Below are 12,871 nucleotides of genomic sequence, written 5' to 3'. Positions count from 1 at the left end.
CATTTGAATACAATTAGTTACTGTATTAGTCACTGTATTATTGGGTTAGGGAAATGTCGATCATGTACTGTGTTAATTGAAATGTTATTGGACTGTATAGAGACCACCCCCATATGGTTCGGCCCCTCAAGATTCGGGGACCTTTAAAAGGCCGCTCCCACGTGGTCCTGTGTCGATCTTCTTGGAGAACGCTTAGGACTGCGTGACCTTCTGGAGTGTCTCTGCTTGCACGAGGCTAGAAGGGCTTGTCCAAGCAGATACAAGGATCGAACCCGCGATGATTATGTATAGTAGTGGGAACAGTTATTGTGTTTTTCCAAAATAAAGTTTAGATGCACAAGCGCTTGACTCAGTATTTTATTGACTGAAACTAGACTGGGGGAAGCTTAGAGCAAGCTATTTACACCTGGATAGGATAGGTTTACAGTGATATGGGCCAAATGCAGGCAGGTGGGACATGTAGATGGAGCATGCTGGTCGGCGTAGGCAAGTTGGGCTGGAGGGCCTGTTTCCGCTCTGTATCGCTGGAACTAAAACTCAGCGGGTCAGGCAGCATCTCTGGAGAAAAAGAATGTTCATAAGTGATAGGAGCAGAATTAGGCCATTCGGCCCATCACTACTCTGATTAGATAGATTGGATCAAACATCTGAAGAAGGGTTTCGGCCCGAAACGTTACCTATCTCCTTCGCTCCATGGATGCTGCTGCACCCGCTGAGTTTCTCCAGCATTTTTGTGTACCTATGGCTAATCTATCTCTCCCTTTTAACCCCACTCTCCAGCCTTCTCCCCATAACCCCTGACACCTGTCCTAATCAAGAATCTATCTGTGTCCGCTTTAAAAATATCAATTGACGCCCCCTGCAGCTTTCTGTGGCTAAAAATTCCACAGATTCACCACCCTCTGATTAAAGAATAGGCGAGGGTTCAAGTCTGAAGAAGGGTTCCAACATGAAACATCACCTATTCCTTTTCTCCAGAGATGCTGCCTGACTGGCTGAGTCACTCTGGCTCTTTGTGTGTCTATCTTCTTTAACACTGGTGCATATTGTTTTCCACCATGTACGATGTTGACTCCGTACTGAAAGTGCATGGCTACGGCAAGAGGCAAATGGTAGTTTGTCGGCAGTTGTGACAGCGGTTTCCAGCAAGGATACTGTGGCTGCCATTAGTTTCTCTGTGGGCTGCTCCGGTTACAGGGTTCCTGGAATGAGACATTGGAGCGTTGCAAGAAGTGTGGAGGACTTTCCATGGCACTGTCTACACTCATTTAAAGGAAAACCTTCGAAGTGGCAGAAAACCACGTTGCTCGGCAACTGTGCCTGCTGTGAAACTCTATCATCTCACTCAGACCCTCGGGGATGGGTAGATGTATGGGTTGAACGAGGTGAAATCTAGGGATGAGCATTCCAGCTTTTCATTTCCTTTGGATGAGAAAAGAAACAAATGTGGAAAAAGGAATAATTCCAATGTGACATGTGGCTGGAAATTCTTTTTATGATGGAAAATGCTCTGATGACATCTGGAAAGAGAAAAGTCTAACCATGTTTATGTTCTGTGTCTCTGTATATTTCCCCTCCTTGTGGAGACGTTTGTTCGCCCCGGGCTTTGCTGCTGCAAGGTTCACCATCCCGTCCAATACCTGAGCTTGCAGAGCTGCTGTGTTGTGCATTTGTGGGAGACCCATAGTAGGACCCGGCAAATATTAGCACCGGGAAAACCCACCGACGCGGACCAACGACAATGGACTCGCCCACCGTGGTTGTAGTATGTAGGGACGGAGACAGAAAGTCACCGAGTCATTGAGTCATAGAGCAATACAGTGTGGAAACAGGCCCTTCGGCCCAACTTGCCCACACTGACCAACGTGTCCCAGCTACACTAGTCCCACCTGCGTGGCTTGGTCCACACCCCTCCAAACCTGTCCTATCCATGTACCTGTCTAACTGTTTCTTAAATGTTGGGATAGTCCCAGCCTCAACCATCTCCTCTGGCAACTTGTTCAATACATCAGCCACCCTTTGTGTGAAAAAGTTACTCCAGCATTTTGTTTCTTTCCATTCTACTAACAATGCCTGTGTTACCATTGATATGTAATTAATTTGTTAAGTGAATCACCTTGGCTAAAATTGATCCCGGGTAATCCTTAGTCACTGGGATAGTGGGAGGTACGTTAGAGATACTCCAATAGAAATCATGTTCATAAGTCTTAGGAGCAGAATTAGGCCATTTGACCCATAAACTACCCACTTTTGGGAAATGCAGACAGATATTTAGGTAATGAAAGTGCATGACTAGATCTGATTCACACCATGAAGAAGCACTGCATGAAGATTCACTGAAGTAATGAGTGCACTTACCACACGTTAAGGTGTATTTCTCTCCCTCCAATGCTCCATTGACGCCTTTCCTCCCTTGAGTAAAGGTACATCACACATGCATTAGACGGCGACAGTTTCTGCAGATGAAATCGATGAACAAAATCCTGTGCATCCATTGAATTGGGAGATCATGATGCAGTTGTATAAAACATTGGTGAGGCTGCATTTAGAGTATTTTGTTCAGTTCTGGGGTCTGTGTTATAGGAAAGATGTTGTCAAGCTGGAAAGGGTGCAGAGAGGATTCACGAGGATGGTGTCAGGATTAAAGGGCCTGAGCTATAGGGAGAGGTTGAACAGGCTAGTATTCTATTCCTTGGAGCGCAGGAAGATGAGGAGTGATCTTATGGAGGTGTAGAGAATTGGCGGACTGAGAACCTGAGGACATAGATTTAAGGTGAGGGGGAAAAAGATTTAATAGGAACTTGAGGGATAACATTTTCACACAAATAGTGGTGGGTGTATGGAACGAGTTGCCAGAGGAGGTAGTTGAGGCAGGTACTATTGCAATGTTTAAGAAACATTCAGACAGGTACAGGGATAGGATAGATTTAGCGGGATATGGGCCAAACCCAGGCAGGTGTGACTAGTGTAGATGGGTCATGTTGGTCAGCGTGGGCAAGTTGGGCTGTTGGGGCTGTTTCCACGCTGTATGATTATATAACTATGGCATCGCCAGGCTTTTCCTTCCAGAAGGACAGCTGACCAGGTTATATGTAATAAAAGGGAACTGCAGATGCTGGTTTATACCAAAGATAGACACAAATTGCGAGAGTAACTCAGCCGGTCTGGCAGCATATCTGGAATATCTTTAATTAAACTTTACCGGACTTTATCGTGCACCAAACATTATTCCCTTTGTCCTGTGTCTGTACACTGTGGATGGCTTGGTTGCAATCATGTATAGTACTTTCGTTGACTGGATAGCATGCACTACAAATGCTTTTCACTGTACCTCGATGGATGTGACATCAGTAATGGTTTAATGGTTCAATGGTGCTTTTATCATCACGTGTGCAAACACACAGTGAAATTATTTTCTTCCATACAGTCCAGTACAGTATTCCCATACCTGAGCACACCCTCGATTAGCAAAGTGTACAGTAACGCTGCAAGAGATGGCATGTCTTAGTGCCATTTTCAAAGCCCAGTCCACGCTCTAGTTCTTGTGAGTGGTACCCGATCCAGACAAGCCCCAGGCAGCTGCATCCCTCCAGCCATCATCTTTCTTGGACGCCATGTCCCTCCCCTTGCCCATCCACCTTTGTGTCCCAGACCCCGATTCCCTCTCCCACCGGCCTTGCTCCTCACCCGTCATGTCCAAACTTAACTAAACTCTAATAAGGTTCTTTAGTCAGAGGTTGGTGAATCTGTGGAATTCATTGCCACATACGGCTGTGGAGGCCAAGTCAGCGGGTATTTTTAAGCTGGAGATAGATAGATTCTTGATTGGTACAGATGTCAGGGATTATGGGAAGAAGGCAGGAGAATGAGATTAGGAGGGAGAGATAGATCAGCCATGATTGAATGGCGTAGACTTGATGGGCCAAATAGCCTAATTCTGCTCCTAGAATTTATGAATTTATGAAAACGCATGAGATAAAGAGTTAAATAAACTTTATTCAAGCCCTCTGAACTAATTGATTAATGCAGTGTTAAGCCACCATTAGAAATTTTGCATTATTACTCCACAAAAGGTTCCTAACGCCGACCACAATAGCCATCTGGCAATAATATGGCACAATTATTGCCCAACACGTCAAACCTTTGTCTCATAAAATTTTACAGGGTTGGTTAATACATGCTCTTTCTGATCACTCAGTTGTAAGTCATTTTCAGTTTAGTTTAGAGATACAGGGTGGAAACGGGCCCTCCGAGTCCGCACCGAACAGTGCTCCCCGCACATTAACACAACCCTACACATAATAGGGACAATTTTACATTTACACCAAGCCAATTAACCTATAAACCTGTACGTCTTTGGAGAGTGGGTGGAAACCGAAGATCTCAGAGAAAAACCCATGCAAGTCACGGTGAGAACGTACAAACTCAGTACAGACAAGCACCCATAGTCCAGATCGAGCCCTGGTCTCTGGCGCTGTAAGGCAGAAACTCTACCACCACCCTGCCGCCCTTACACAGAGTAGATTTACAAAACTGTCTGCTAATTTTTGCTGGGCCTTTGTAGCACACTGCCACACAATAAAACCTATTGATATTAAAAAATGTATTTATAGACCAGATAAATGGCATCCATATTATGGAAAATTTGCTATAATTTCTCTGGATTTAGAAGTGGTATTCTGTTATTTTTGGATGTACAAGGCTTTATCCCCTTGTGAAGAAACAATAAATGTAATAAAAATACTGCATAGACGACCTACAGTGTCTCATTATAACATAATAAAATCTTCTGGCTAGAAAGTGGGGAAAAAAATGTGGAGCTATCAAATGACCCTCTCAAAGAGACTTCTCGTGCAAAGTGATTAATTGGATCTTTAGATTTTATTAGATTCACTATTGAACAAATAAAGATCAAGGTACAGAATAATGCATGATTAAAACAACAAACATTCGCTGATATGCATAATTAACTCAATGCCTTATATCGAGCTGCCTGTTCTGAAGGGTGGCACAGTGGTAGAGTTGCTGCCTAACAGCGCCAGAGACCCGGGTTCAATCCTGACTACGGGTGCAGTCTGTACGGAGTTTGTACTTTTTCCCCGTGACCTGCGTGAGTTTTTTATAGGATAATGTCTCCTCTCACACTCCAAAGACGTGCAGGTTTGCAGGCTAATTGGCTTGATATAATTGTAAATTGTCCCTAGTATTTAGGATAGTGTGAGTGTTTGGCGCGGACTTTGTATACCGATGTTAATATTGACCAAATTAAAGACACCATAAAATGGAGGATCTCTGCATTTGTCAGAATTGCTTAACTTTTGTCAGTGGAAATGTACAGGCTGTGGATGGTGCTGACGAGTCTGGGCATCAGATTGATATGCAAAGCTGAAGGATCCAGGTGTTGTCCATAGAACGATATGGGTCAAATGCAGGCAAAGAGAACTGGCTCAGGTGTGTACCCTAGTCAGCATGGATGAGTTGGGCCAAATGGCCTGTTCAATGGTATGACTTTATGACACGATGTGTTGGGTCTGCTGGAGACATCACTGGTGTGTCATATCTTCAGATTCTTGAGCTGTCGTCAGTAGTTTAGTTCAGTTCAGTTTAGTTTATTGTCATGTGTACCGTGAAAAGTACAGTGAAAAGCTTTTGTTGTGCACAAGCCAGTCAGTGGAAAGACAATACATGATTGCAATCTAGCCATCCACAGTGTACAGATACATGATAAGGGAATAACATTTAGTGAAAGATAAAGTCCAGTATAGTCTGATAAAAGGTAGTCTCCAATGAGGTAGATAGTAGCTCAGGACAAATGTTTAAGAAGGGTTTCGGTCCAAAACGTTGCCTATTTCCTTCGCTCCATAGATGCTGCTGCACCTGCTGAGTTTCTCCAGCTTTTTTGTGTACCATATTGATAGAATGGTTCAGTTACCTGATAACAGATGGGATGTAGGTCATTCCGATTTAGTCTCCAAGGAGATTCCGATTTAGTCTCCAAGGAGAGGCAATAACATTCTATGTCTAATTCTTAGTGTAGATCCAAGGGCGGCGCAGTGGCGCAGCAGAGGAGTCGGTGCCTTACAGCGTTTGCAGAACCGGAGACCCGGGTTTGATCCCGACTACGGGTGCTGTCTATACGGAAATTGTATGTTTTACCCATGACCGCATGCGTTTCCCCCCGAGATCTTCGGTTTCCTCCCACACTTCAAAGGCACAAAGGTATGTAGATGAATTGGCTTGGTATAAGTGTAAATTGCCCCTGGTGTGTGTGGGATAATGTTAATGTGCAGGGGTCGCTGGTTGGTGTGGACACGGTGGGCCGAAGGGCCTGTTTCCATGCTGTATCTATAAACTAAACTGCAGATGCGGGTTTACAAAACAAAAGACACAAAGTGTTGGAGTAACTCAACAGGTCAGGCAGCATCTCTGGAACTCATGGATTGGTGATGTTTTGGGTGGGAATCCTTCCTCAGACTGTTTATGGAAGGGTTTTTTTCTCCTCCCCCCCCTTCCCCCCACCCCAATTCCTTTCCCCAATAATCAGTCCGAAGAAGGGTCTCGACCCGAAACGTCACCTATTCCGTTTCTCCAGAGATGCTGGCTGACTGGCTGAGTTACTCCGGCACTTTGTGTGTCTATCACTGGTGCAAATCGTTTTCCACTATATACACAGCTTGCTCCGTCATGACGGTGAAAGCCAATAAGAACAGTTTCCCAGTGGAAGTATTTAGACGCTGGATCCTGTGGAGAATCTCATAATCTATGTGAGCAGTTTAAATGAGATGGCTACAAGCTAACAGATGCTCCACTGTCTCCAAGGCCTCTACTTCAACTGTGACTAGTGATGACTCATAAGCAAGTATTGTGGCAATCATGTGCCAGTCAGAAATAGAAGTTAAGGTGCGGCACAGTGTAGCAAAGAGGCAGCATAGTGACACAACTGTAGTATTGCTGCCTTACAGCGCCAGAGACCCGTGTTCGATCCTGACCACGGGTGCTGTCTGTACGGAGTTTGTACGTTCTCCTTGAGACCGCGTGGGTTTTCTCTGGGAGCTCCGGTTGCCGCCCCAATTCCAAAGATGTCCAAAACGGTTTGTAGGTTAATTGACTTTGGTAAGTTGTAAAACATTGTCCCTAGTGAGCGTAGGATTGTTTATGCTGGTCAGCACAGTCACTGTGGGCCAAAGGGCCTTCTTCATCTTGCGTATGGTGTGCACAGCCTAAAGTTGTAAGGCAACTTGTTCTGTTTGATCTTCTGTTTGTGCACGCCAGGTTGATTGCATTCATCGAAACAGGGCGGACCACGTGAAGGTTGCAATCTCCCACCCCAGTCAAAGAGCCTGATTCCATGCTGTATCTCTAAAGTCTAAAATCTACAGTGATTTTCAGTAGGACTATCATGGAGTTCTTTTAAATATATTTTATCATTCACTTATAGAGTCATAGAGTGATACAGTGTGGACACAGGCCCTTTGGCCCAACTAGCCCACACCGACCAACATGTTCCAGCCACACTAGTCCCACCTGCCTGCACTTGGTCCATATCCCTCCAAACCTGCCCTATACTTGTACCTGTCTAATGGGATAAAATAGATTTAAAAAATATTGTAATGAGCTTTATTTTCCATGCCATTTCAAATTTTGTCCGTCTGTTTTGTTTTCATTGCAATCGTTGAAGTGTCGGTTTTGCCAATTTTACCAATTTTACCAAAAATGCAGGGAGACCAGAGCAAACTGGATTAATGGAACGCATGGTGGCGCAGCGGTAGAGTTGCTGCCTTACAAAGCCAGAGACCCAGGTTCGATCCTGACTACGGGTCTTCGGTTTCCTCCCACACTCCAAAGACGTACAGGTTTGTGGGTTAATTGGGCTTGGTGTAAATGAAAAATTGTCCCTAGTGTGTGTAGAGTAGTGATAGTGTGGGGGATCCCTAGTAGGTGCGGACTCAGTGGGCTGAAGGGCCTGCTTCTGCTTTGTATCTCTAAACTAAACTAAACTAAACTAAACTAAACTAAACTAAACTGAACTAAACTAAACTAAACTATATCCAGGATGCAAAGGCATTATTTGCATACCTCACACTGTGCAGATACGACTAATACTTGAACAGTAAGGTCTAAGTTTCCTTTCAGCATTCCATCTATCTGGCAAAGAAAAATGTAGGGGATGAGTAGGCTTCCAACATACTTGGCCCATCATAAGCTCATGTCAAAGGGTTAGAATTAGGCAATTCGGCGTATCAAGTCTCCTCCGCCATTCAATCATGGCTGATCTATCTTTCCCTCCTAACCCCATTCTCCTACCTTCTCCCCATTACCCCTGACACCCGTACTAATCAAGAACCTGTCAATCTCCACTTCAAAAGTTCCCAATGATTTCTTTAGATTTATTTCATCCTTAAAAAATTGGCAATGATTTATTCTCATTCATTTCAAGAGGACTCGAAAATATAAAACAGACTGCATTTGGAGTATCGTGAGCAGTTTTGGGCCCCATATCTGAGGAAGGATGTGCTGGCTCTGGAGGTGGGGGCCAGAGGAGGTTTATGAGAGTGATCTCAGGAATGAGTGGGTTAACATATTGTGAGCGTTTGACGGCACTGGGCCTGTACTCGCTGGAGTCTAAGAAGGATGAGGGAGAACCTCATTGAAACTTACAAAATAGTGCAAGACCTGGATAGAGTGGAGGTGGAGAGGATGTTTCCACTAGTGGGAGAGTAGGACTAGAGGTCACAGCCTCAGATTAAAAGGCGTACCTTTAGAAAGGAAATGAGGAGGAATTAATTTTTAGTCATTTTGTGGTGAATCTGTGAACTTCATTACCACAGAAGGCTGTGGGGCGCAGGGAGGAGAATGGGGTTGAGAGGGAAAGATAGTTCAGCCATGATTGAATGACGGAGTAGACTTGATGGGCCAAATGGCCTAATTCTGCTCCTAACACTTATGAACTTATGGCTTGGCCTCCACAGCCGTCTGTGGCATTATAAAAACTGCACATAAGATGCGATTGGAATTTGAACTGCAAATGGAAAGGTGAACAATGGTTTTACCACACAAGCTGCACTGACGTGTTCCATTCTGGAAGACCATGGAAAACCACTTGAGTGTGATGTATCCTCCAAAGGATTCAGGCGAAAGGTCTGAGAGCAAACTGTTTTTTGGCTTCACACCTTCTGTGGCATGACCAAAGCCTGATGCAAAACACAGTTGAGAAATACCAAAGCCGTTTAGTTATTTAACTTCTTTTCAATATTTCAATGAAAAGTGAGGCTGAATGGCCCTCTGCCTGAATCAAACATCATTTAGAGGCCAACAATCTAATTTAAATTCCTTGGAAACGGCAAGTTCAGGTCATCTGGTCCTGTGAGTCTGTTGATCGGCCTCGATCCACAACGTCACCCATTCCTTTTCTCCAGAGATGCTGTCTGTCCCACTGAGTTACTCCAGCATTTTGTGTCTATCTTTGGTCAAAGTTCTCTCTGTAATCAGTGAGATGGGCATCTAAACAATGTTTGTAGATACAGATTATAATACTGAAACAAGTTTAATTGGTATGACAATGCTCCTTGAGGTTAGTAAACAGAAGCCATGCTAAACTAATGCACAGTCTCTTGCCCAATGCAGGGGAATTGAGAACCAGAGGATCTGAGACCTTGAGTTGACAAATGTCCCACCCCTGTAAGAATCACACTATAGTGAAAAGTGATGGTAAAAGAGGGCGGGACTGTCGTATGTTGATAGAATGGAGCGGCTGGGCTTGTACACTCTGGAGTTTAGAAGGATGAGAGGGTTTCTTATTGAAACATATAAGATTATTAAGGGTTTGGACACGCTAGAAGCAGGAAACGTGTTCCCGATGTTAGGGGAGTCCAGAACCAGGGGCCACAGTTAAAGAATAAGGGGTAAGCCATTTAGAACGGAGATGAGGAAAATCTTTTTCACACAGAGGGTGGTGAATCTATGAAATTGTCTGCCTCAGAAGGTAGTGGAGGCCAATTCTCTGGATGCTTTCAAGAGAGAGTTAGATAGAGCTCTTAAAATTAGCGGTCAGGGAATATGGGGAGAAGGCAGGAACGGGGTACTGATTGTGGAGGATCAGCTATGATCACTGTGAATGGTGGTGCTGGCTCGAAGGGCCGAATGGCCTACTGCTACACCTATTGTCCATTGTCTGATGTCAAAGTTACCATTACTTTTATCTTATCCACTGTTTTGCACATGGGTAATGTTTTCTTTTTTTAGTTTTAGAAATACAGCGCAGAAACAGGCCCACCGAGTCTGCACCCTACCAGCGATCCCCGCACACAAACACTATCCTACACACACTAGGTACAATTTACAATTTACAATTATACCAAGCCAATTAACCTACAAACCTGTGCGTCTTTGAAGTGGGGGAGGAAACTGAAGATGTCGGAGAAAACCCATGCAGTCATGGGGGGAAGCATACAAACTACGTACAGACAAGCACCCGTAATCAGGATTGAACTTGGGTCTCTGTCGTTGTAGGGCAGCAGCTCTTCCGCTACGCCACCGTGCCGCCCATGGGTAATGTACCTTGGAATTTCTGGGACGCTTGCATTTAATATGTGCTGAGTTTCTGTCGTTCACTGAATGTAATCATTATTTATTTGTTACAAGATGTGCAAATCTCAAGGAGGGGGATCACATTAGCACTTTTTATGAATTCTAGGTTAGTTAGGATGGTCATCTGTTTGGCCAACTTGAGACTTCTAAAGTTCTTTGCAAGGAAAGGCAGTGAAAATATTCACACCAATCCTCTTGTGACAAGGGCGGCACGGTGGCGCAGCGATAGAGTTGCTGCCTTACAGAGATCCGGGTTCGATTCTGACCATGGGTGCTGTCTGTACAGAGCTTGTATGTTCTCCCTGTTACCTGCGTGGGTTTTCTCCGGGATCTCCGGTTTCCTCCAATACTCCAAAGACATACGTGTTTGTAGGTGAATTGGCTTTGGTAACATTGTAAGTTGTTCATAGTGTGTGTAGAACTAGCGTTAGTGTGCGGGGGTCACTGGTCGCCGTGGACACGGTGGGCCAAAGAGCCTGTTCCCGCTTTGCACCTCTAAACTAAATTAAATTAAATTAACTTTAAAGGAAGCAAATTCTCTGCACTGACTCACACCGCACCAAGCAGTTAATCTGAGGACTTTGTAAGCACTTGTGATGACTCCTCTTAACAATTGTTCATTGTGTATTATTGATTGTGAAAATCAATCGTTGCAAATGCTACAGTGTTGTTTAGTTTAGACATGTCCCTGCTGCATGACACAGGCATAAGGCAGTCTTCTCTGCCAAATGTTCTGCCTATTTATACATTTAAATCAGCCAATGCAATTTCCTGACCAAACCACCTCAATTTAGATCATTTTATAAAGTATTCGGTTTAAAGAAAACCAACAGTAGGCTGGGAAGGGTGCAGAGTAGATTTGCAAGGATGTTGCCAGGATTCGAAGGTCTGAGCTACAGGGAGAGATTGAGCAGGTGGGACTCTAATCCCTGGAGTGCAAGAGGATGAGGGGGAATCTTATAGAGGTGTACAAAATCATGAGAGGAATAGGTCGGGTAGATGCACAATCTCTTGCCCAGAGTAGGGGTATTAAGAGCCAGATTTAAGGTGGATTTAAGATGAGGGAAGGAAGATTTATGATCATAATATCATTATAAAGATTATAATATCATAAGATCATACGTAAGTGATTGGAGCAGAATTAGACCATTCAACCCATCAGGTCAACTTCGCCATTCAATCATGGCTGATCTATCTCTCCCTCCTAACCCCATTCTCTGGCATTCTTCCGATAACCTCTGACATTTAATAGGAACCAGAGGGGTAAATTCTTTACACAAAGGTTGGTAGGTTTACGGAATGAGCTGCCGGAGGATGTAGTTCAGGCAGGGAATATGGCAACGTCTAACAAACATTTAGACAGGTACATGGATAGGAGAGATTTGGAGGCATGTGGGCCAAATGCAAGGCAGGTGGGACTAGTGTAGATAGGACAAGTTGGTCGGTGTGGGCAAGTTAGGCTGAAGGGCCTGTTTCCATACTGTATGACTCTGTGACTCCATGAGAGATCAGTGTAGATGGATAACATACCAAATGCAACCATGTAGAGACAAGAAACTGTAAATGCTGGAACCTTGAGCAAAACACAAAGTGCTGGAAGATCAGGTAAATCTGTGAAGGTAATGGACAGTTTCGGGACAAATTCTGGTCTGAATCAGAATACAGATTGAAGAAGGGATCTGCCCCAAAATATCATGTGGCCATTCCCTCCACAGGTGCTGCCTGACCCATTGGGCTCCAGCACTCTGTTTTACTCAATACCCAGCCATCTGGTGGATGTGGCATTATCAGATGGTAGTTGTTGTCTCAAAGGCAATTTGTTGACAAATAATACCGGATAATGTAAGAAAGCACAGATGGAAGGAATGTTATCTATATCTATATTTATATATCTATATATACTTATAAAACCCTCATCTTGTTCTCTTCCAGTTTGCGTTGTTTTTAAATTTGTGCAAAAACAGTACCCTGATAGCGCTACAATTTTTCACCACCTTACTCACCATTCCCCTGTGCTACAAGTGCATCAAGTTTTGTTCCGATCTGTGAAATATTATAAATGTTATTGGTCTGCTCTCCTGTCAATCGCTGGGATGGCGATGTCCCTTCCGGCACCCGTTGTCAATCACCGGCGGCGAGAATAAAGGAGAAGGATGGAGTGAGCAGAGTGCGGGCGGGGGCTTTGTCCGCGGGCGGGGGCTGTATCTGCGGGCGGGCGAGGGCTTGTCCGCGGGGGGGACTGTATCCGTGGACGAGCAGGGATTGTGTTTGCGGGGCGGGTCAA

This window comes from Leucoraja erinacea, chromosome 5 (genome assembly GCF_028641065.1).
Source record: "Leucoraja erinacea ecotype New England chromosome 5, Leri_hhj_1, whole genome shotgun sequence".
Classification (NCBI taxonomy): domain Eukaryota; kingdom Metazoa; phylum Chordata; class Chondrichthyes; order Rajiformes; family Rajidae; genus Leucoraja; species Leucoraja erinaceus.
Note: the sequence above shows the minus strand (reverse complement) of the source record.